This window comes from Oncorhynchus keta, unplaced genomic scaffold, assembly GCF_023373465.1.
Source record: "Oncorhynchus keta strain PuntledgeMale-10-30-2019 unplaced genomic scaffold, Oket_V2 Un_contig_6213_pilon_pilon, whole genome shotgun sequence".
Classification (NCBI taxonomy): Eukaryota; Metazoa; Chordata; class Actinopteri; order Salmoniformes; family Salmonidae; genus Oncorhynchus; species Oncorhynchus keta.
The window spans coordinates 37,291-62,464 of record NW_026288737.1 but is presented as its reverse complement, the minus strand read 5'-3'; the positions used below and the strand labels follow the sequence as shown (position 1 = coordinate 62,464).

At 38.4% G+C, this 25,174-nt stretch overlaps 1 pseudogene; it reads right to left on the bottom strand.

The window, feature by feature from the left end:
* Nucleotides 1-25,174, bottom strand: part of LOC127925754 (copine-4-like) — a 109,530-nt pseudogene that overhangs the window by 51,078 nt on the left and 33,278 nt on the right.

Below are 25,174 nucleotides of genomic sequence, written 5' to 3'. Positions count from 1 at the left end.
ATACTCTAACATATATTCATCCACACACACTAACACATATTCATCTCACACCTAACATATCTATCTACACCCTAACACATATCCATCCACACCCTAACGCACGTATCCATCTACACACTAACACACATCATCTACACCCCTAACACATATTCATCATCCACACCCTTAACATATATCTATCTACAATTTTAACATATATCTATCTACATTCACTCTAACATATATCCATCTACACTTTTAACACATCTACCTACCTACACCCTAACACTTGCATATATCTATCCACACCCTAACACATTCATCACACTTTAACATATATCTACCTATCACACTTTAACACATATCTACCTACACACTCTTTGCACATATCTCCATCCACACTCTAACATATATTCATCTACACTTAACATATATCCGTTCACACACCTAATACACATCAAATCCACACTTTACACATCTATCCTACCTACACAATCCTAACACATTCACTCTACCCACACCTCTAACACATATCTCACTCTACCTACCTAACATATATCTATCTACACACTGAACACATATCCATCACACACCTAACCATATCTACCTACCCACACACCTAACACATATCATTCACCTAACCTATTCATTCACACACTCTAACACATATTCATTCACACTAACACATATCAATCTACACACCTAACCCATATCCATCCTACCTTCTAACATATATCCATTCACACACCTAACACATATATCTACTACACTAACATATATCTAATTCACATACCTCTAACACATCTACCTACACACTCTAACATATATCCATCTACACCTTGACATATATCTATCTACACTTATAACACATATCTATCTACACCTAACACATATCTATCTACACACACTCTAACACACATATCTATCCACAAACACATATATCACCTACCCACACACCATCACATACCTACCACCCCACACACCCTAACATATTCATCCATCACACTTTTAACACATATTCATCTACACTTTAACACATATCCATCTACACACTTAACACATATCCATCTACACACCCTAACACATCTATCCATCCACACTTTAACACATATTCATCTACACTCTAACATATATCCATCCACACTTAACACATTCATCCACACCTTCTAATATATTCATCTACACATCTAACCTATCCATTCACACCCCTAACACATATCATCACACTTCTTATTATCCGTTCATACCCCTGGCATCTATCTACACTAATAAATATCATCTATATCTACATACTCTAACATATATCCATTCATACCTTAATACACATTACCTACACCTAAATATATCTACCTATTACACTTTAACATATATCTATCTACACTTAACATATATCTATCTACCTTAACATATATTCATTCACACTTAACACATATCCATCCACAACTTCTAACACACATCTATCACACTCTAACACATTCATCATAATACATATCCATCCACACCTAACACATATCTACCACACCACATCTACCACCCCTAACACATATCCACCTATCCCACACACTAACACATATCACCCATCCACACTTTTAACACTATTCATCTACACAACATGTATGTCCATTCACACACTCTAACATTCATCTCACATACCTAACATATATCTATATCTACACACTCTAACACATATCTACCTACACTTTTATATCCACCACACTTCTAACACATATCATCCACTACACCTAACACATATCTTCTACACACTAACACACCTACCACACACACTAACACATATCCACCTATCTACACTTTTAACACATATCCATTCACACCTAACACATATCCATCCACACACTAACATATATCATCTAACTACTGACACATATATCTACACTTAACACACATCTCACCCCAACACCTAATACATCTACCACTACACCTAACACATATCTACCTACTACATATCACCCCCTAACACATATCTATACCTATACCCTAACATATATCTATCTACACCCCTAACACACATCTATCTACCTACCCACACACTTAATCCATCAACCTACACTTTTAACACACATCTACCTACCCACCTAACACATATTCATATATCTAACACATATTCATTACACACTTAACATATATCTATCTACACTTTAACATATATCTATCTACACTTTAACATATATCTATCTATACTTTAACACATATCTATCTACATACTTCTAACACATTCATCCCATCTTTAACATATATCATCTACACACTTAACATGTCATTCATCTACACCCAACACATATCCATCCATACACACACCCCTAACACATATCACCTACCTAACATATCATCTACCTAACACATCCATCCTACCCACACACTCTAACACATATCTATCTACACCCCTAACATATATCCATCCACACACCTAACACATATCCATCTACACCCACATATCTATCTAACACTTTAACACATATTCATCCACACACCTAACATATATCCATCCACACACCTAACATATATCCATCCACACTTTAACACTATCATTACACTCCATATCCATCACAAATTTAACACATATCCATCCAACACCCAATTTAACACATATCCATCCACACACTAACACATATCCATCCACACCCCTAACATATATCCATCCACACCCTAACACATATCCATCCACACACCTAACACATATCCATCACACACCTAATATATCATCTACACTAACACATATCCATCCACACCCTAACACACATCCATCCACACCCTAACACATATCCATCCACACACCTAACACATATCCATCCACACACCCTAACACATATCCATCCACACCCTAACACACATCCATCCACACACCTAACACATATCCATCCATCCACACCCTAACACATATCCATCCACACCCTAACACATATCCATCCACACACCTAACACATATCCATCCACACCCTAACACATATCCATCCACACCCTAACACACATCCATCACACACCCCTAACACATATCCATCCACACCTAACACACATCTACCTACCCTAACACACATCCACCCCACACACCTAACACACATCCATCCACACCCTAACACATATCCATCCACACCCCTAACACACATCCATCCACACACCTAACACATATATCCATCCACACACCTAACACATATCCATCTACACACCTAACACATATCATCCACACACCTAACACATATCCACCCACCACACACCTAACACACATCCATCCACCACCTAACACATATCCATCCACACCTAACACATATCCATCCACACACTAACACACATCCATCCACACACCTAACACATCTCCATCCACACACCTAACACATATCCATCCACACACCTAACACATATCCATCCACACACCTAACACATATCCATCCACACACCTAACACATATCCATCCACACACCTAACACACATCCACCATCCATCCACACCTAATACATCTCACACATATCCATCCATCCACACCTAACACACATCCATCCACACACCTAACACATATCCATCCACACACCTAACACACATCCATCCACACACCTAACACATATTCATCCACACACCTAACACATCCATCCACACACCTAACACACATCCATCCACACACCTAACACATATCCATCCACACACCTAACACACATCCATCCACACACCTAACACATCATCCACACACCTAACACATATCCACCCATCCACACACCTAACACATATCCATCCACACCCCTAACACACATCCATCCACACACCTAACACATATCCATCACACCCACACACACCTAACACACCTAACACACCCATCCACACACCTAACACATCCATCCATCCACACCCCTAACACATATCCATCCACACCCCTAACACATATCCATCCAACACATCCATCCACACCCTAACACATATCCATCCACACACCTAACACATATCCATCCACACACCCTAACACATATCCATCCACACCCCTAACACATATCCATCCACACCCCTAACACATATCCATCCACACACCTAACACATATATCCACAACACCTAACACATATCATATCCATCCACACACCTAACACATATCCATCCACACACCTAACACATATCCATCCACACCCCTAACACATATCCATCCACACACCTAACACATATCCATCCACACCCCTAACACATATCCATCCACACCCCTAACACATATCCATCCACACCCCTAACACATATCCATCCACACCCTAACACATATCCATCCACACCCCTAACACACATCCACCCACCCACACCCCTAACACACATCCACCCATCCACACCCCTAACACATATCCATCCACACCCCTAACACATATCCATCCACACCCCTAACACATATCCATCCACACCCTAACACATATCCACCCACCCACACCCCTAACACATATCCATCCACACCCCTAACACATATCCATCCACACACCTAACACATATCCATCCACACACCTAACACATATCCATCCACACACCTAACACATATCCACCCACCCACACACCTAACACATATCCATCCACACCCCTAACACATATCCATCCACACACCTAACACATATCCATCCACACCCCTAACACATATCCATCCACACCCCTAACACATATCCATCCACACACCTAACACATATCCACCCACCCACACACCTAACACACATCCATCCACACCCCTAACACATATCCATCCACACACCTAACACATATCCACCCACCCACACACCTAACACATATCCACCCACCCACACACCTAACACATATCCATCCACACACCTAACACATATCCATCCACACCCCTAACACATATCCATCCACACCCCTAACACATATCCATCCACACCCCTAACACATATCCATCCACACACCTAACACATATCCACCCACCCACACCCCTAACACACATCCATCCACACCCCTAACACACATCCATCCACACACCTAACACATATCCATCCACACACCTAACACATATCCATCCACACCCCTAACACATATCCATCCACACACCTAACACATATCCATCCACACCCCTAACACACATCCATCCACACACCTAACACATATCCATCCACACCCCTAACACACCATAACCCTAACACATCCACACACACACCTAACACACACCCTAACACCATCCATCCACACCTAACACACATCCATCCACACACCTAACACATATCCATCCACACCCCTAACACACATCCATCCACACACCTAACACATATCCATCCACACCCCTAACACATATCCATCCACACCCCTAACACACATCCATCCACACACCTAACACATATCCATCCACACACCTAACACACATCCATCCACACACCTAACACACATCCATCCACACACCTAACACACATCCATCCACACACCTAACACATATCCATCCACACACCCTAACACATATCCATCCACACACCTAACACATATCCATCCACACACCTAACACACATCCATCCACACACCTAACACATATCCATCCACACACCTAACACACATCCATCCACACACCTAACACACATCCATCCACACACCTAACACACACCCATCCACACACCTAACACACATCCATCCACACACCTAACACATATCCACCCATCCACACACCTAACACATATCCATCCACACACCTAACACACATCCATCCACACACCTAACACATATCCACCCATCCACACACCTAACACACATCCATCCACACACCTAACACACACCCATCCACACACCTAACACACATCCATCCACACACCTAACACACATCCATCCACACCTAACACATCCATCCACACACCTAACACACATCCATCCACACACCTAACACACATCCATCCACACCCTAACACATATCCACCCATCCACACACCTAACACACATCCATCCACACCCCTAACACACATCCATCCACACACCTAACACATATCCACCCCCACCCACACCTAACACATATCCACCCATCCACACACCTAACACACATCCATCCACACCCCTAACACACATCCATCCACACACCTAACACACATCCATCCACACACCTAACACATATCCACCCATCCACACACCTAACACATATCCATCCACAGCCCACACACACTCGGTCATGCTTAAGTGGATATTATGGAATGGAAATCTGACACTGGATTAAGGGGATCAGAAGGACTTTGACATGCTTGTCAGCCATCCGCATCTCTCTCCACAGCAACCCCACTTTCCCTCCTTAAGTAACCATGAATACTGCAAGGACAAGAGGGTCATTCCCCTTTAAAGGCCCTGTCTCTCAGCTCCATCCAGATACCCCACCAGGCACACGGTGAGACTCCTCATTGGGCTTGGCAAGGAGGGCTAAATTGGTGTCTTTTCTACACGACTCTCTTTTCCTCTGGTGAAAGGCTCAACCAATTGGGTAGCTGTCCAGTTAACAAGAAGTGATATTCAGGAGGCAGAGAGGTTGAAGGGGAGGGCGGGACTTTCATCCAAAACCATTAGCTTCCCTCATTAACTAGACAGAACTAGAAGAGCTGGGTCATATGGAATCTCTGCTTCGATATCAGAACACTGACATCATCTACTGTATGGATTATAGATATTCTCAACTCAAGTGTGCAGTTGAAATTACTAAAGAACTTCAAAGAACTTCCACATTTCAATAAGATGATGACTGAGACCCAAAGGAAGAGATAGGTCCTACCACCCTCCTTTCTAAGCATTTACATACTGTCACAATGTGTTAGTTTAGCTGACCGTTCTATTCCACAGATTTGTATAATTCAGCATGACTTTTAGATAGCCCTGGCTGGCAAAGGTCTTCGTTAGGAGGGTATGGCTGAATATTATCTGTCTATTGATGGTTGTTGGGAACAATGCTCTTTGCTGCTCGATGATGTGTCTGTACTTTCCAGCAATAACACCGTTGGGTCCAATAGTCACCATTACTAGCCGTGCTTCAAATATAGCGTTCCCTGACGTTCTAAATGAGCTACCCCTATGATGCTATTATTATGATGCTACCGTTATGGTCTACTATTATGATGCTACCATTATGGTCTACCATTTTGATGCTACCATTATGATCTACTATTATGATGCTACCATTATGGTCTACCATTATGATGCTACCATTATGATCTACTATTATGATGCTACCATTATGATGCTACCATTATGGTCTACTATTATGATGCTACCATTATGGTCTACCATTTGATGCTACCATTATGATCTACTATTATGATGCTACCATTATGATGCTACCATTATGGTCTACTATTATGATGCTACCATTATGCTCTACTATTATGATGCTACCATTATGATCTACTATTATGATGCTACCATTATGATCTACTATTATGATGCTACCATTATGATCTACTATTATGATGCTACCATTATGATGCTACCATTATGGTCTACCATTATGATCTACTATTATTATGCTACTATTATGATGCTACATTCTGGTCTACTATTACGATGCTACCATTATGATGCTACCATTATGATCTACTATTATGATGCTACTATTATGATGCTAAATTATGGTCTACTATTATGATGCTACCATTATGGTCTACCATTATGATGCTACCATTATGGTCTACTATTATGATGCTACCATTATGTGCTACTAGTATGATGCTACCATTATGGTCTACCATTATGATGCTACCATTATGTGCTACATTATGATGCTACCATTATGATGCTACCATTATGGTCTACTATTATTATGCTACTATTATGATGCTACCATTACGGTCTACTATTATTATGCTACTATTATGATGCTACTATTTGATGCTACCATTATGGTCTACTATCATGGTGCTACTATTATGATGTTACTACAATGAGGCAACTATTATGATGTTACTATTATGAGACTACTATTATGATGTTACTATTACTATTATAGACTACTATTATGATGTTACTATTATGAGACTACTATTATGATGTTACTATTATGAGGCAACTATTATGATGTTACTACTATGAGGCAACTATTATGATGTTACTATTATGAGACTACTATTATGATGTTACTACTATTATGAGGCTACTATTATGATGTTACTATTATGATGCTATTATTATGATGTTACTATTATGATGCAACTATTATGATGTTATTATTATGATGTTACTATTATGATGCTATTATTATGATGTTACTCTTATGATGCTACTATTATGATGTTACTATTATTAGGCTACTATTATGATGTTACTCTTATGATGCTACTATTATGATGTTACTATTATTAGGCTACTATTATGATGTTACTATTATGATGCTATTATTATGATGTTACTATTATGATGCTATTATTATGATGTTACTATTATTAGGCTACTATTATGATGTTACTATTATTAGGCTACTATTATGATGTTACTATTATTAGGCTACTATTATGATGTTACTATTATGAGGCTACTATTATGATGTTACTATTATGATGCTATTATTATGATGTTACTATTATTAGGCTACTATTATGATGTTACTATTATTAGGCTACTATTATGATGTTACTATTATTAGGCTACTATTATGATGTTACTATTATGAGGCTACTATTATGATGTTACTATTATGAGGCTACTATTATGATGTTACTATTATGATGTTACTCTTACTATGATGTTACTATTATGATGCTATTATGATGTTACTATTATGAGGCAACTATTATTAAGCAACTATTATGATGTTACTATTATGATGTTACTATTATGATGTTACTATTATGAAGCAACTATTATGAAGCAACTATTATGAAGCACTATTATGATGTTACTATTATGATGTTACTATTATGATGTTACTATTATGATGTTACTATTATTAGGCTACTATTATGATGTTACTCTTATGATGCTACTATTATGATGTTACTATTATTAGGCTACTATTATGATGTTACTCTTATGATGCTACTATTATGATGTTACTATTATTAGGCTACTATTATGATGTTACTCTTATGATGCTACTATTATGATGTTACTATTATTAGGCTACTATTATGATGTTACTATTATGATGCTATTATTATGGTCTACCATTTTGATGCTACCATTATGATCTACTATTATGATGCTACCATTATGATGCTACCATTATGGTCTACTATTATGATGCTACCATTATGCTCTACTATTATGATGCTACCATTATGATCTACTATTATGATGCTACCATTATGATCTACTATTATGATGCTACCATTATGATCTACTATTATGATGCTACCATTATGATGCTACCATTATGGTCTACCATTATGATCTACTATTATTATGCTACTATTATGATGCTACATTCTGGTCTACTATTACGATGCTACCATTATGATGCTACCATTATGATCTACTATTATGATGCTACTATTATGATGCTAAATTATGGTCTACTATTATGATGCTACCATTATGGTCTACCATTATGATGCTACCATTATGGTCTACTATTATGATGCTACCATTATGTGCTACTAGTATGATGCTACCATTATGGTCTACCATTATGATGCTACCATTATGTGCTACATTATGATGCTACCATTATGATGCTACCATTATGGTCTACTATTATTATGCTACTATTATGATGCTACCATTACGGTCTACTATTATTATGCTACTATTATGATGCTACTATTTGATGCTACCATTATGGTCTACTATCATGGTGCTACTATTATGATGTTACTATTATGAGACTACTATTATGATCTTACTATTATGAGGCAACTATTATGATGTTACTACTATGAGGCAACTATTATGATGTTACTATTATGAGACTACTATTATGATGTTACTATTATGAGGCAACTATTATGATGTTACTATTATGATGCTATTATTATGATGTTACTATTATGATGCTATTATTATGATGTTACTCTTATGATGCTACTATTATGATGTTACTATTATTAGGCTACTATTATGATGTTACTCTTATGATGCTACTATTATGATGTTACTATTATTAGGCTACTATTATGATGTTACTATTATGATGCTATTATTATGATGTTACTATTATGATGCTATTATTATGATGTTACTATTATTAGGCTACTATTATGATGTTACTATTATGGCTACTATTATGATGTTACTATTATTAGGCTACTATTATGATGTTACCATTATGATGCTCCTATTATGATGTTACATTATGATGCTACCATTATGCTACTATTATGATGTTACTATTATATTACTATTATTATGCTACTATTATGATGCTACCATTACGGTCTACTATTATTATGCTACTATTATGATGCTACTATTTGATGCTACCATTATGGTCTACTATCATGGTGCTACTATTATGATGTTACTACAATGATGATGTTACTATTATGATTTATGATGTTACTACTATGAGGCAACTATTATGATGTTACTATTATGAGACTACTATTACTGATGTTACTACTATTATGATGAGGGCAACTATTATGATGTTACTATTATGATGCTATTATTATGATGTTACTATTATGATGCTATTATTATGCAACTATTATGATGCTACTATTATGATGTTACTATTATGAGGCTACTATTATGATGTTACTACTATGAGGCAACTATTATGATGTTACTATTATGAGACTACTATTATGATGTTACTATTATGAGACTACTATTATGATGTTACTATTATGAGGCAACTATTATGATGTTACTATTATGATGTTACTATTATTAGGCTACTATTATGATGTTACTATTATTAGGCTACTATTATGATGTTACTATTATTAGGCTACTATTATGATGTTACTATTATGATATTATGATGTTACTATTATGATGCTATTATTATGATGTTACTATTATTAGGCTACTATTATGATGTTACTATTATGAGGCTACTATTATGATGTTACTATTATTAGGCTACTATTATGATGTTACTATTATTAGGCTACTATTATGATGTTACTATATGAGGCTACTATTATGATGTTACTATTATGAGGCTACTATTATGATGTTACTATTATGAAGCAACTATTATGATGTTACTATTATGATGTTTACTATTATGATGTTACTCTTATGATGTTACTACTATTATGATGTTACTATTATTAGGCATCTGTTATGATGTTACTATTATGATGTTACTATTATGATGTTACTATTATGATGTCACTATTATTAGGCTACTATTATGATGTTACTATTATGATGCTATTATTATGATACTATGATGTTACTATTATTAGGCTACTATTATGATGTTACTATTATGATGCTACTATTATGATGTTACTATTATGATGATATTATGATGTTACTATTATTATTCTACTATTATGATGTTACTATTATGATGTTACTATTATGATGTTACTACTATTATGATGTTACTATTATGAAGCAACTATTATGATGTTACTATTATGATGCTACTATTATGATGTTACTACTATTATATTATGATGTTACTATTATGAGGCTAATTATGATGTTACTATTATGATGTTACTATTATGATGTTACTATTATGATGATGTTACTATTATGATGCTACTATTATTATGATGTTACTATTATGATGTTACTATTATTATGATGTTACTATTATTACTATTATGATGTTACTATTATTAGGCTACTATTATGATGTTACTATTATGAGGCTACTATTATGATGTTACTATTATGATGCTACTATTATGATGTTACTATTATTATGATTCTACTATTATGATGTTACTATTATGATTAGGCTACTATTATGATGTTACTATTATTAGGCTACTATTATGATGTTACTATTATGAGGCTACTATTATGATGTTACTATTATGATGCTATTATTATGATGTTACTATTATGATTATTATGATGCTACTATTATGATGTTACTATTATTAGGCTACTATTATGATGTTACTATTATTAGGCTACTATTATGATGTTACTATTATGAGGCTACTATTATGATGTTACTATTATGAGGCTATTATGATGTCTATATTATGATGTTACTACTTTATGATGTTACTATTATGAAGCAACTATTATGATGCTACTATTATGATGTTACTATTATGATGTTACTATTATGATGCTACTATTATGATGTTACTATTATTAGGCTACTATTATGATGTTACTACTACTTTATGATGTTACTATTATGATGCTACTATTATGATGTCACTACTATTATGATGTTACTATTATGATGCTACTATTATGATGTTACTATTATGATGATATTATTATGATGTTACTATTATGAGGCTACTATTATGATGCTACTATTATGATGTTACTATTATGATGTTACTATTATGATGTTACTATTATGATGTTACTATTATGATGTTACTATTATGATGCTATTATTATGATCTATTATGATGCTATTATTATGATATTATGATGTTTACTACTATTATGATGCTACTATTATGATGCTACTATTATGATGTTACTATTATGATGTTACTATTATGATGCTACTATTATGATGTTACTATTATGATGCTACTATTATGATTCTACTATTATGATGCTACTATTATGACTGATTACTATTATGATGTTACTATTATGATTCTACTATTATGATGTTACTATTATGATGCTACTATTATGATGCTACTATTATGATGTTACTATTGCTACCATGATGCTACTATTATGATGTTACTATTGATGCTTATTATGATGCTACTATTATGATGTCTACTATTATGATGTTACTATTATGATTCTACTATTATGATGCTATTATGATGCTATTATTATGATTCTACTATTATGATGCTACTATTATGATGTTACTATTATGATGTTACTACTATTATGATTCTACTATTATGATGTCTACTATTATGATGCTACTATTATGATTCTACTATTATGATGTTACTATTATGATGCTATATTATGATGTTACTACTATTATGATGTTACTACTATGATATTATGATGCTACTATTATGATGTTACTATTATGATTCTACTATTATGATGTTACTATTATGATGCTACTATTATGATTCTGATACTTTATGATACTACTATTATGATGTTACTATTATGAGGCTACTATTATGATGTTACTATTATGATGCTACTATTATGATTTTACTATTATGAGGCTACTATTATGATGCTACTATTATGATGTTACTATTATGAGCTACTATTATGATGTTACTATTATGAGGCAACTATTATGATTACTATTATGAAGCTACTATTATGATGTTACTATTATGATGCTACTATTATGATGTTACTATTATGATGTTACTATTATGATTCTACTATTATGATGTTACTATTATGATGCTACTATTATGATGCTATTATTATGCTATTATGATGTTACTATTATGATGCTACTATTATGATGTTACTATTATGATGCTACTATTATGATGTTACTATTATGAGGCTACTATTATGATGTTACTATTATGAGGCTACTATTATGATGTTACTATTATGATGTTACTATTATGATTCTATTTATGATGTTACTATTATGAAGCAACTATTATGATGTTACTATTATGATGCTACTATTATGATGTTACTATTATGAGGCTACTATTATGATGCTACTATTATGATGTTACTATTATGATGTTACTATTATGATGCTACTATTATGATGTTACTATTATGATGCTACTATTATGATGCTACTATTATGATGTTACTATTATGATGTTACTATTATGAGGCAACTATTATGATGTACTATTATGATGTTACTATTATGAGGCTACTATTATGATGTTACTATTATGATGTTACTATTATGATGTTACTATTATGATGCAACTATTATGATGTTACTATTATGATGCTACTATTATGATGTTACTATTATGGCTACTGAGGCTATTATGATGCAAGATGATGTTATATTATGATGTTACTATTATGAGGCTACTATTATGATGTTACTATTATGATGTTACTATTATGATGTTACTATTATGAACTATTATGCTACTATTATGATGTTACTATTATTAGGCTACTATTATGATGCTATTATGATGCAACTATTATGATGTTACTATTATGGACTACTATTATGATGTTACTGATCTATTATGATGTTACTATTATGATGTTATTATTATGATGGCTACTATTATGAATACTATTATGATGTCACATTATGAGGCTACTATTATGAAGCTATTATGATGCTACTATTATGATGTTACAGTTATGTTACTATTATGATGCTACTATTATGATGTTACTATTATTAGCTATTTATGATGTTACTATTCATGTTACTTTATTATGAATGATCTCTTTATGATGTTACTATGTCATTATGAGGCCCTATTATGGGCTACTATTATGATGTGTATTATTAGACTATTTACTATTATTAGTTGCCAACCCTACATGAGGCACCTATTATGATGTGCTACTATTATGATGCACTATTATGGCTACCTCTGATTATGACCTCTTATGATGGAACTATTATGATGTTACTATTTGTTACTATTATGAAGTTGGGATAATGGAATTATGATGTTACTATTATGAGGCAGTTGTTATAATGGATGTTACTATTATGATGTTAACCTTATGATGTTACTATTATGATGTCACTATCTATGATCTACTATTATGATGTTACTATTGGAATGATGTTACTATTATACTATTATGATGTTACTATTATGATGCTATTATTATGATGTTACTATTATGATGATATTATTATGATGTTACTATTATTAGGCTACTATTATGATGCTACTATTATGATTCTACTATTATGATGTTACTATTATGAAGCAACTATTATGATGTTGCTATTATGATGCTACTATTATGATGTTACTATTATGATGTTACTATTATGAGGCAACTATTATGATGCTACTATTATGATTCTACTATTATGATGTTACTATTATGATGCTACTATTATGATGTTACTATTATGATGTTACTATTATGATTCTACTATTATGATGCTACTTTTATGATTCTACTATTATGATGCTACTATTATGATGCTACTTTTATGATTCTACTATTATGATGCTACTATTATGATGCTACTATTATGATTCTACTATTATGATTCTACTATTATGATTCTACTATTATGATTCTACTATTATGATTCTACTATTATGATGCTACTATTATGATTCTACTATTATGATGCTACTATTATGATTCTACTATTATGATGCTATTACTACTATTATGATTCTGCTATTACTACTATTATGATTCTACTATTATGATTCTACTATTATGATTCTACTATTATGATGCTGCTATTATGATTCTACTATTAATGTTACTATTATGATGTTACTATTTATGAAATTATGATGTTACTATTATGATGCTACTATTATGATGTAACTATTATGATTCTGCTATTATGATTCTACTATGATACTACTATTATGATGTTACTATTAAGAGCTACTATTATGAGGCTAATATTACTATTTTACTATTATGAGGCTACTATTATGATGCTACTATTATGATGTTACTATTATGAGACTATTATGATGTTACTATTATGATGTTACTATTATGAGGCTACTATTATGAGGTTACTATTATGATGTTACTGAAATTATGATGACTATTATGAGGCACTATTATGATGCTACTATTATGATGTTACTATTATGAGGAAATGATGCTACTATTATAATGGCTGAATTAGAGAACTACTATTATGAGGGATTATGATGCTACTATTATGATGGTATTATGATGTTACTATTATGGGGATGCTATTATGAGGCTAGATGATGCTACTATTATGATGTTACTATTATGAGGTATTATGAGGCTACTATTATGATGCTACTACTATGATGTTACTATTATGATGTTACTATTATGATGCTACTACGGGATGGGATTATGATGTTACTACTTAAGATGATGTGGATGTTACTATTATGATGTTACTATTATGATGAACTATTATGATGTTAGATGTTAAGATGATGTTACTATTATGATGCTGAATTATGATGTTACTACGATGAGGCAACTATTATGATGTTACTATTATGATGTTAATATTATGATGTTACTATTATGAGGCTACTATTATGATGTTACTATTATGAGGCTACTATTATGGTGCTACTATTATGATGGGGCTGATTATGGTGCTAGTGGGCAAGACAGCATAGGACTCACCCTGAAACCACTGGTTGTTAAGCAGTGGCTCTGTATAATTTGAATATTTATTTCAAAAAGGTTTGCTGATACCGGGGGCAGTTAATATTGGTAGCAATATGGTCAGACAGTTTCTTAGGGAGGTTTACATGTGAATGATCTCTTTAGCTCCATGTCATTTCCTGCCCTGGGGTTAATTGGCTGGCCCCACCAACACACATCCAACCCTACAGTGACCTCATCACTCATACCCCTAAAGAGCACCACCGTGGCAACTGGGGCTGATTGAAATCTTGGGATGGAGAGGAGGGTGTGATTGGTAACATGGAGGGATTGGGACAACACGGTAGGTGGGAGGGAGTTGGGGGTGGGGGCTGAGAGCTTAACCTCCTCCCACCTCAGCACCACCCTCTCTATCTCCTTGACTGGAGGAGGGAATGAAGAATAGGGGGGGAGAGAGAGAAAGAGAGAGAGAGAGACTCAGTGCCCCTAAACACAATGAGACACTGCTGCAGCTCATTGTTGGTGCCTAAATGTTTAATGAGAAAGTCTTATTTGTTTAGAGGGAGGCCTTTCAGGCGCTGGTTAGGGCTGTAGTTTAATGATTTAGTAATGCCAGAGAGTTAGAAAGGGGGAAACAGGTGGTGGGGGCAATGAAAGAAAAGGGGAAAGATGCCGACCATGTGAGACACATGAGAGGGAGGAAAGAGGTGGTGGGGGCTGAAAGAGAACACGAGAGGGAGGAAAGAGGTGGTGGGGGCTGAAAGAGAACACGGGAGGAAGGGAGGAAAGAGGTGGTGGGGGCTGAAAGAGAACACGAGGGAGGGAGGTGGTGGGGGCTGAAAGAGGTGGTGGGGGTGGTGGGGGCTGAAAGAGAACACGAGAGGGAGGAAAGAGGTGGTGGGGGCTGAAAGAGAACACGAGAGGGAGGAGGGAGAAAGAGGTGGTGGGGGCTGAAAGAGAACACGAGAGGGAGGAAAGAGGTGGTGGGGGCTGAAAGAGAACACGAGAGGGGAGGAAAGAGGTGGTGGGGGCTGAAAGAGAACACGAGAGGGAGGAAAGAGGTGGTGGGGGCTGAAAGAGAACACGAGAGGGAGGAAAGAGGTGGTGGGGGCTGAAAGAGAACACGAGAGGGAGGAAAGAGGTGGTGGGGGCTGAAAGAGAACACGAGAGGGAGGAAGAACACGAGGTGGTGGGGGCTGAAAGAGAACACGAGAGGGAGGAAAGAGGTGGTGGGGGCTGAAAGAGAACACGAGAGGGAGGAAAGAGGTGGTGGGGGCTGAAAGAGAACACGAGAGGGAGGAAAGAGGTGGTGGGGGCTGAAAGAGAACACGAGAGGGAGGAAAGAGGTGGTGGGGGCTGAAAGAGAACACGAGAGGGAGGAAAGAGGTGGTGGGGGCTGAAAGAGAACACGAGAGGGAGGAAAGAGGTGGTGGGGGCTGAAAGAGAACACGAGAGGGAGGAAAGAGGTGGTGGGGGCTGAAAGAGAACACGAGAGGGAGGAAAGAGGTGGTGGGGGCTGAAAGAGAACACGAGAGGGAGGAAAGAGGTGGTGGGGGCTGAAAGAGAACACGAGAGGGAGGAAAGAGGTGGTGGGGGCTGAAAGAGAACACGAGAGGGAGGAAAGAGGTGGTGGGGGCTGAAAGAGAACACGAGAGGGAGGAAAGAGGTGGTGGGGGCTGAAAGAGAACACGAGAGGGAGGAAAGAGGTGGTGGGGGCTGAAAGAGAACACGAGAGGGAGGAAAGAGGTGGTGGGGGGCTGAAAGAGAACACGAGAGGGAGGAAAGAGGTGGTGGGGGCTGAAAGAGAACACGGGAGGGAGGAAAGAGGTGGTGGGGGCTGAAAGAGAACACGAGAGGGAGGAAAGAGGTGGTGGGGGCTGAAAGAGAACAAGAGGTGGTGGGGGCTGAGAGGGAGGAAAGAGGTGGTGGGGGCTGAAAGAGAACACGAGAGGGAGGAAAGAGGTGGTGGGGGCTGAAAGAGAACACGAGAGGGAGGAAAGAGGTGGTGGGGGCTGAAAGAGAACACGAGAGGGAGGAAAGAGGTGGTGGGGGCGGGGCGTTTGAGAGTCTCTCTCTTTCCACTCCCCTGGTCTAATAGATGTCCCCGTCTTGGTCCTGTATGATCAGGCCAAGCCACAAATGACTCGTCTAGAGAGCCCTCAAACTCAACTCTGGACCTCGATGCCAGTTCATTTTTACATTGTTCCCCTCTAATCAGGGACTGATTGACTGGAGAGGGGGAAATGAAGAATAGAGGGAAGGAGAGAGAGACCAATCAGGAACTGATTTAGACCTGGGACACCAGGTGGGTGGTATTAATTATCAAGTAGAACAGAAGACCAGGGGTAAGAGTTGAATACCCCTGCTATAGAGAATCCGCTTCCTCCCTCGTCTAGCCCTCCCTCCTGACTCTAGTAGACAAAACTCTTATAGGATTGAGGCCATGGTGCTGAAATCAGTATTGCTCACCTGCCAGTCAGTCCACTACTGTGGCAAAAGTGCTCAATCAGGTCCCCTGGACTGGCAAGAAGACATAGAGCCAAGCACATACATACATACAATCAGACACACACGTCTATACCTTTAGAGGCCGGTCATGGTCTCCACTGCAGAGGGAATTCAGGGAAGTCTTGAAGGTTTTCCACACCGGGTTAAGGTTGTTCATAACAGTCTGTGAGTGAAACAGGAAAGAGAAAAGTAAATAAGCTAAAGTAAATGGATGGATCCGTTTGAACAAAACGACTGCTGGTTTTACCTCTGTTCTGTGCACAAGCTGTAGCGTGTCGTCATCGTTCATCCTGAAGATCTCCAGGAAAGGGTCTGATTTGCTAAAAAAGTCCTGCACATAGAGATACACAGTGGGCTTTCAGAAATACATCAACGACCATCTTAATGCCATGCTGAGGGATTGCAATATTTCCCTCCCAACCGCTTTGGCCCTAAAACTGTGAAAGTGGTCAATAAAATACCTAACGTTGTTGTGAGGAAGATGGTTGCCATGTTGTCCAAATTCATGCATTTATCAAAGTCAACAAAACACTGAGGTCCCCTACAAACGCTCCTGTATGTGTATAGGAAATCTACATGGAATATATATTTCACATAGAATATACTGTACTGACATCTAACTAACTCTCTGCCACTATATCTCTTCCTGTGAGGCTGGTCTCTCTCCTTCCTGTTCATTGATTCATAGAGCTGAGCTGTGATGCAATCTGTAGGAGGGTTATCTCTGGTAACTCCCTAGACGGGTGCCAAAACTCCTGAACGGCTAAATTAGCTGAAGAAATACTGTACCTCATACAATAATCCAGACCCTGAGGTTGTAACTCGTTACAGTATACAGCTAAGACGCCTTTCAAATCGTCTTGGTACTTTGACTTATCTAATAAGAGCAGCACTGGGAAGTAGAAAATCACAGATTGTTCTCAACACTTTTGAACAACAAGTAGAAATGTCAAATTGCAGATTGCATTTCTTCAACAAGCAGGACGCACAGGATGTACTTCCGACACCCGGCAAGGCCAAAATCCCCGTCATTGGAAAGAGACGCAGGTATAGAGCATATAGGGCGGGGTGCCTTGTAAGGATCCGTCAACGGCGAGTGGGAAATCTGCCCTTACCATCAGTATTAACTGTAATATCTTATGTTTCACCAAATCGTGTCTGAATGACGACATGGATAACATTCAGCTGGTTGTAACACCTGGGGTGTAGTGGGAAAGAAGTCAGGCGCAGGAAGCAGAGAGTTCAGGGTAGCCCTACTTTTTAATGCACCACAACGGTGAACAGACGCCATCCCAAACAAATGCCCCAAACACAGGGGACTTAAACAGTCCAGCAAAATCCAAACACATGGACAACCGTGACATACAGCCGTGTACACATGTACACTGAAAATAATCCTGCACAACCAGCAGGCGGGCCGGCTGGTAAATAAAGCCCAACCAATTAACCTAAACTAAACACAGGTGCAACCAATAAACAGAAAAGGGAGCAAAGGGATCAGTGGCAGCTAGTAGCCGGTGACGACGACCTCCGAGCGCCTCCCGAACAGGAAAGGGAGCCACCTTCAGGAGTCGTGACACTGGTGGGATATACCATGCACCGGCTAGACAGAACAGCACACTCCGAAGACGAGGGTGGTCTGTGTATATTAGTAAACAACAGCTGGTGCACGAAATCTAAAGAAGTCTCTAGATTTTGCTCGCCTGAAGTGGAGTATCTCATGATAGTGTTCATCTATATTTTTTGTGGCTGTTTATTTACCACCACAGATGGATGCTGGCACTAAGACCTCACTCAGGCAGCTGTATAAGGTAATAAGCAAACAGGAAACTGCTCACCCAGAAGCGGCGCTCCTAGTGGCCGGGGACTTTAATGCAGGGAAACATTCATCCATTTTACCTCATTTCTATCAGCATGTTAAATGTCAACCAGAGGGGGGGATTCTAGATCACCTTTACGGCACACACAGAGACGCGTACAAACCTTTCCCTCGCCCTCCTTTGGCAAATCTGACCGTAATTCTATCCTTCTGATTCCTGCCGACAAGCAAAAACTAAAGCAGGAAGCACCAGTGACTCGGTCTATTAAAAGGCAGTCAGATGAAGCAGATGCTAAACTACAGGACTGTTTTCTTATCACAGACTGGAACATGTTCTGGGATTCTTCCGATGGCATTGAGGAGTACATCAGGAGTACACCACATCAGTCACTGGCTTTATCAATAAGTGCATCGAGGAAGTCATCCCCACAGTGAAAGTACATACATAGCCCAACCAGAAGCCATGGATTACAGACAACATTCCCACTGAGCTAAAGGGTAGGTGCGGAACTCTAACCTGGAAGCTTATAAGAAATCCTACTATGCCCTGCAACGAACCATCAGACAGGCAAAGCACCAATAAAGGACTAAAATTGAATCGTAATACACCGGCTCCGATTCTCGTCGGGTGTGGCAGGGCCTGCAAACTATTACAGACTACAAATGGAAGCACAGCCGCGAGCTGTCCAGTGACACGAGCCTACCAGACGAGCTAAATCACTTCTATGCTCGCTTCGAGGCAAGCAACATTGAGGCAACACTGAGGTAGCCGTTGTGAGTAAGGCCGCTGGCAAGGCATGTGCTGACCAACTGGCAGGTGTCTTCACTGACATTTTCAACATGTCCCTGATTGAGTCTCTAATACCAACATGTTTCAAGCAGACCACCATAGTCTCTGTGCCCAAGAACACGAAGGCAATCTGCCTAATTGACTACAGACCCGTAGCACTCAAGTCCGTAGCCGTGAGTGCTCGGCTGGTAATTGCTCACATCAACACCATTATCCCAGAAACCCTAGACCCACTCCAATTTGCATACCGCTCAAACAGATCCACAGATGATGCAATCTCTATTGCACTCCACACTGCCCTTTCCCACCTGGACAAAAGGAACAGCTATGTGAGAATACTATTCATTGACTACAGCTCAGCGTTCAACACCATAGTGCCCTCAAAGCTCATCACTAAGCTAAGGATCCTGGGACTAAACACCTCCCTCTGCAACTGGATCCTGGACTTCCTGACGGGCCGCCCAGAGGTGGTAAGGGTAGGTAGCAACACATATGCCACACTGATCCACAATACTGGAGCATCTCAGAGGTGTGTGCTCAGTCCCCTCCTGTACTCCCTGTTCACCCACGACTGCATGGCCAGACACGACTCCAACACCATAATTAAGTTTGCAGACGACACAACAGTGTTAGGCCTGATCACCGACAACGACGAGACAGCCTATGGGGAGACACCTGGCCGGGTGGTACCAGAATAACAACCTATCCCTCAATATAATCAAGACAAAGGAGATGATTGTGGACTACAGGAAAAGGAGGACCGAGGACGCCCTCATTCTCATCGAGGGGGCTATAGTGGAGCAGGTTGAGAGCTTCAAGTTCCTTGGTGTCCACATCACCAACCAACTTTTTACACTGCTGCTACTCTCTGTTTATCATCTATGCATAGTCACTTTAACTATACCTACATGTACATATTACCTTAATTAGCCCGACTATCCGGTGCCCCCACACATGGACTCTGTACCCCTGTATACAGCCTCGCTACTGTTATTTTCACTGTCATTTTACTGTTTTTCAAATTTCTTTACCGATCTATTGTTTACCTAATACCTATTTTTTACTTAAAAATGGCACTGTTGGTTAGTGCTTGGAAGTAAGCATTTCACTGTAAGGTCTACTACACCTGTTGTATTCGGCACACGTGACAAATACACTTTGATTTGATTTGAATTGGGGCCAGCAATGGTCATGATATATCCTGGTCTGGTTATGCACACCTGATGTCTGATCCTAGTACTACAATCAACTTGACTGGATGTTCCAGGAGAAAAATTCTCTCAAAACACCTGCTGATCAGAATAAATCTGCAGTTCCAAAAAGACGAAATCAATCATTTATAAACACGATTCTTACTGATAGGATAATGATAGGAAAGTTAAGAGCACATCGCTTTGATTGATTGCATTTCTCCCTGCAGATGGAATGCTTATTTGCATTTTAGTGCTGGAATAATGTACTTTAGCACCTGTGGTGAGGGAAAACTTATTTCAGTTGAAGGCGGACACACACACACACACACACACACACACACACACACACACACACACACACACACACACACACACACACACACACACACACACACACACACACACACACACACACACACACACACACACACACACACACACACAGCATCTTCCATTTAGTGGAGATTAACTCATTTAAATTAGACTGTGATTAGATATAAACTGGGGCTGAGAAAGACACCAGGAGACGTAAAAAAACATCTCTTGGACTTAACCACAAACACACCACACACACCTCTGCTCTCTCTCTCCTTTCTTATCTCCCCATCTGTGTGAGCCAGAACCACAAACACAGCAGGAGAGACTGAGGAGGGATTGGTTCTCTGTATCTAATGTGTTTCTGTTGTAATTATTCCTCTGATGGGATTTTCCCCTTGAAGCATAGCTCTATGTGTATAATCATTGTTCTGAGACCAGTTGATGCCATGGTTAATGGAGAGGATATACAATAATGTAATGCATTCATAATCAAATTAAACATGTTCTGTAGTGTTGCAACCTTACCTTGTCGTCAAGTTTCCTGGCACTGAAAGAAAGTTCCACATAATCATCATTCCCTGTCAGCTCCTCGGCGGTGACCTGCAGGTACATAACACACACCTGGATCTAATATTCACACACAACTGGTTCTAATATTCACACACCTGGTTCTAATATTCACACACAACTGGTTCTAATATTCACACACCTGGTTCTAATATTCACACACAACTGGTTCTAATATTCACACACCTGGTTCTAATATTCACACACACCTGGTTCTAATATTCACACACAACTGGTTCTAATATTCACACACCTGGTTCTAATATTCACACACACCTGGTTCTAATATTCACACACCTGGTTCTAATATTCACACACAACTGGTTCTAATATTCACACACCACTGGTTCTAATATTCACACACCTGGTTCTAATATTCACACACACCTGGTTCTAATATTCACACACCTGGTTCTAATATTCACACACAACTGGTTCTAATATTCACACACCTGGTTCTAATATTCACACACAACTGGATATTCACACACAACTGGTTCTAATATTCACACACCTGGTTCTAATATTCACACACCTGATCTAATATTCACACACAACTGGTTCTAATATTCACAACCTGGTTCTACACACACACCTTTCCGAATATTCACACACCTGGTTATTACATTTACATTACATTTAAGTCATTTAGCAGACGCTCTTATCCAGAGCGACTTACAAATTGGTGCATACACCTTATGACATCCAGTGGAACAGCCACTTGCATCTAAATCTTTTTTTTGGGGGAAAGGGGGGTGAGAAGGATTACTTACCCTTACTGGTACCCTCACACACACCTGGTTCTAATATTCACACACCTGACCACACACAACTGGTTCTAATATTCACACACCTGGTTCTAGATTCACACAACAAAAAGTTATGTTTATGAATGAAATAGTGAACTTGTAATCAATTGTAGTAAAACACATGATAGGCATATTGTCTTTCATACTTTGTTCTGTATCTGCCTCCAGATTCATATGTATTTGTCAACTGTTTAGATATGAAATACTGTGGAACCCCTCCTCATCTGGTGTAATATAAGTCCTATTGACACTTTCTTTCTGCTGGGAGCTCGTTTTTCATAATGACCTTGAGATACCGCTCTATTTAGTTCTCTTTTATATACTATTGTGTGTGTGTGTGTGTGTGTGTGTGTGTGTGTGTGTGTGTGTGTGTGTGTGTGTGTGTGTGTGTGTGTGTGTGTGTGTGTGTGTGTGTGTGTGTGTGTGTGTGTGTGTGTGTGTGTGTGTGTGCGTGCGTGTGTGTGTGTGTGTGCGTGTGTGTGTGTATGTGTGTGTGTATGTGCGTGTGTGGCATGCGTGTGTGTGTGTGTGTGTGTGTGTGTGTGTGTGTGTGTGTGTGTGTGTGTGTGTGTGTGTGTGTGTGTGTGTGTGTGTGTGTGTGTGCGTGTGTGTGTATGTGTGTGTGTGTATGTGCGTGTGTGTGCGTGTGTGTGTGTGTGTGTGCGTGTGTGTGGGTATGTGTATGTGTGTGTGTGTATGTGTGTGTGCGTGTGTGTGTGTGTGTGTGTGTGTGTGTGTGTGTGTGTGTGTGTGTGTGTGTGTGTGTGTGTGTGTGTGTGTGTGTGTGTGTGTGCGTGTGTGTGTGTGTGTGTGTGCGTGTGTGTGTGTATGTGTGTGTGTGTGCGTGCGTGTGTGTGTGTGTGTGTGTGTGTGTGTGTGTGTGTGTGTGTGTGTGTGTGTGCGTGCGTGCGTGCGTGCGTGCGTGCGTGCGTGCGTGCGTGCGTGTGTGTGCGTGCGTGTGGCCCA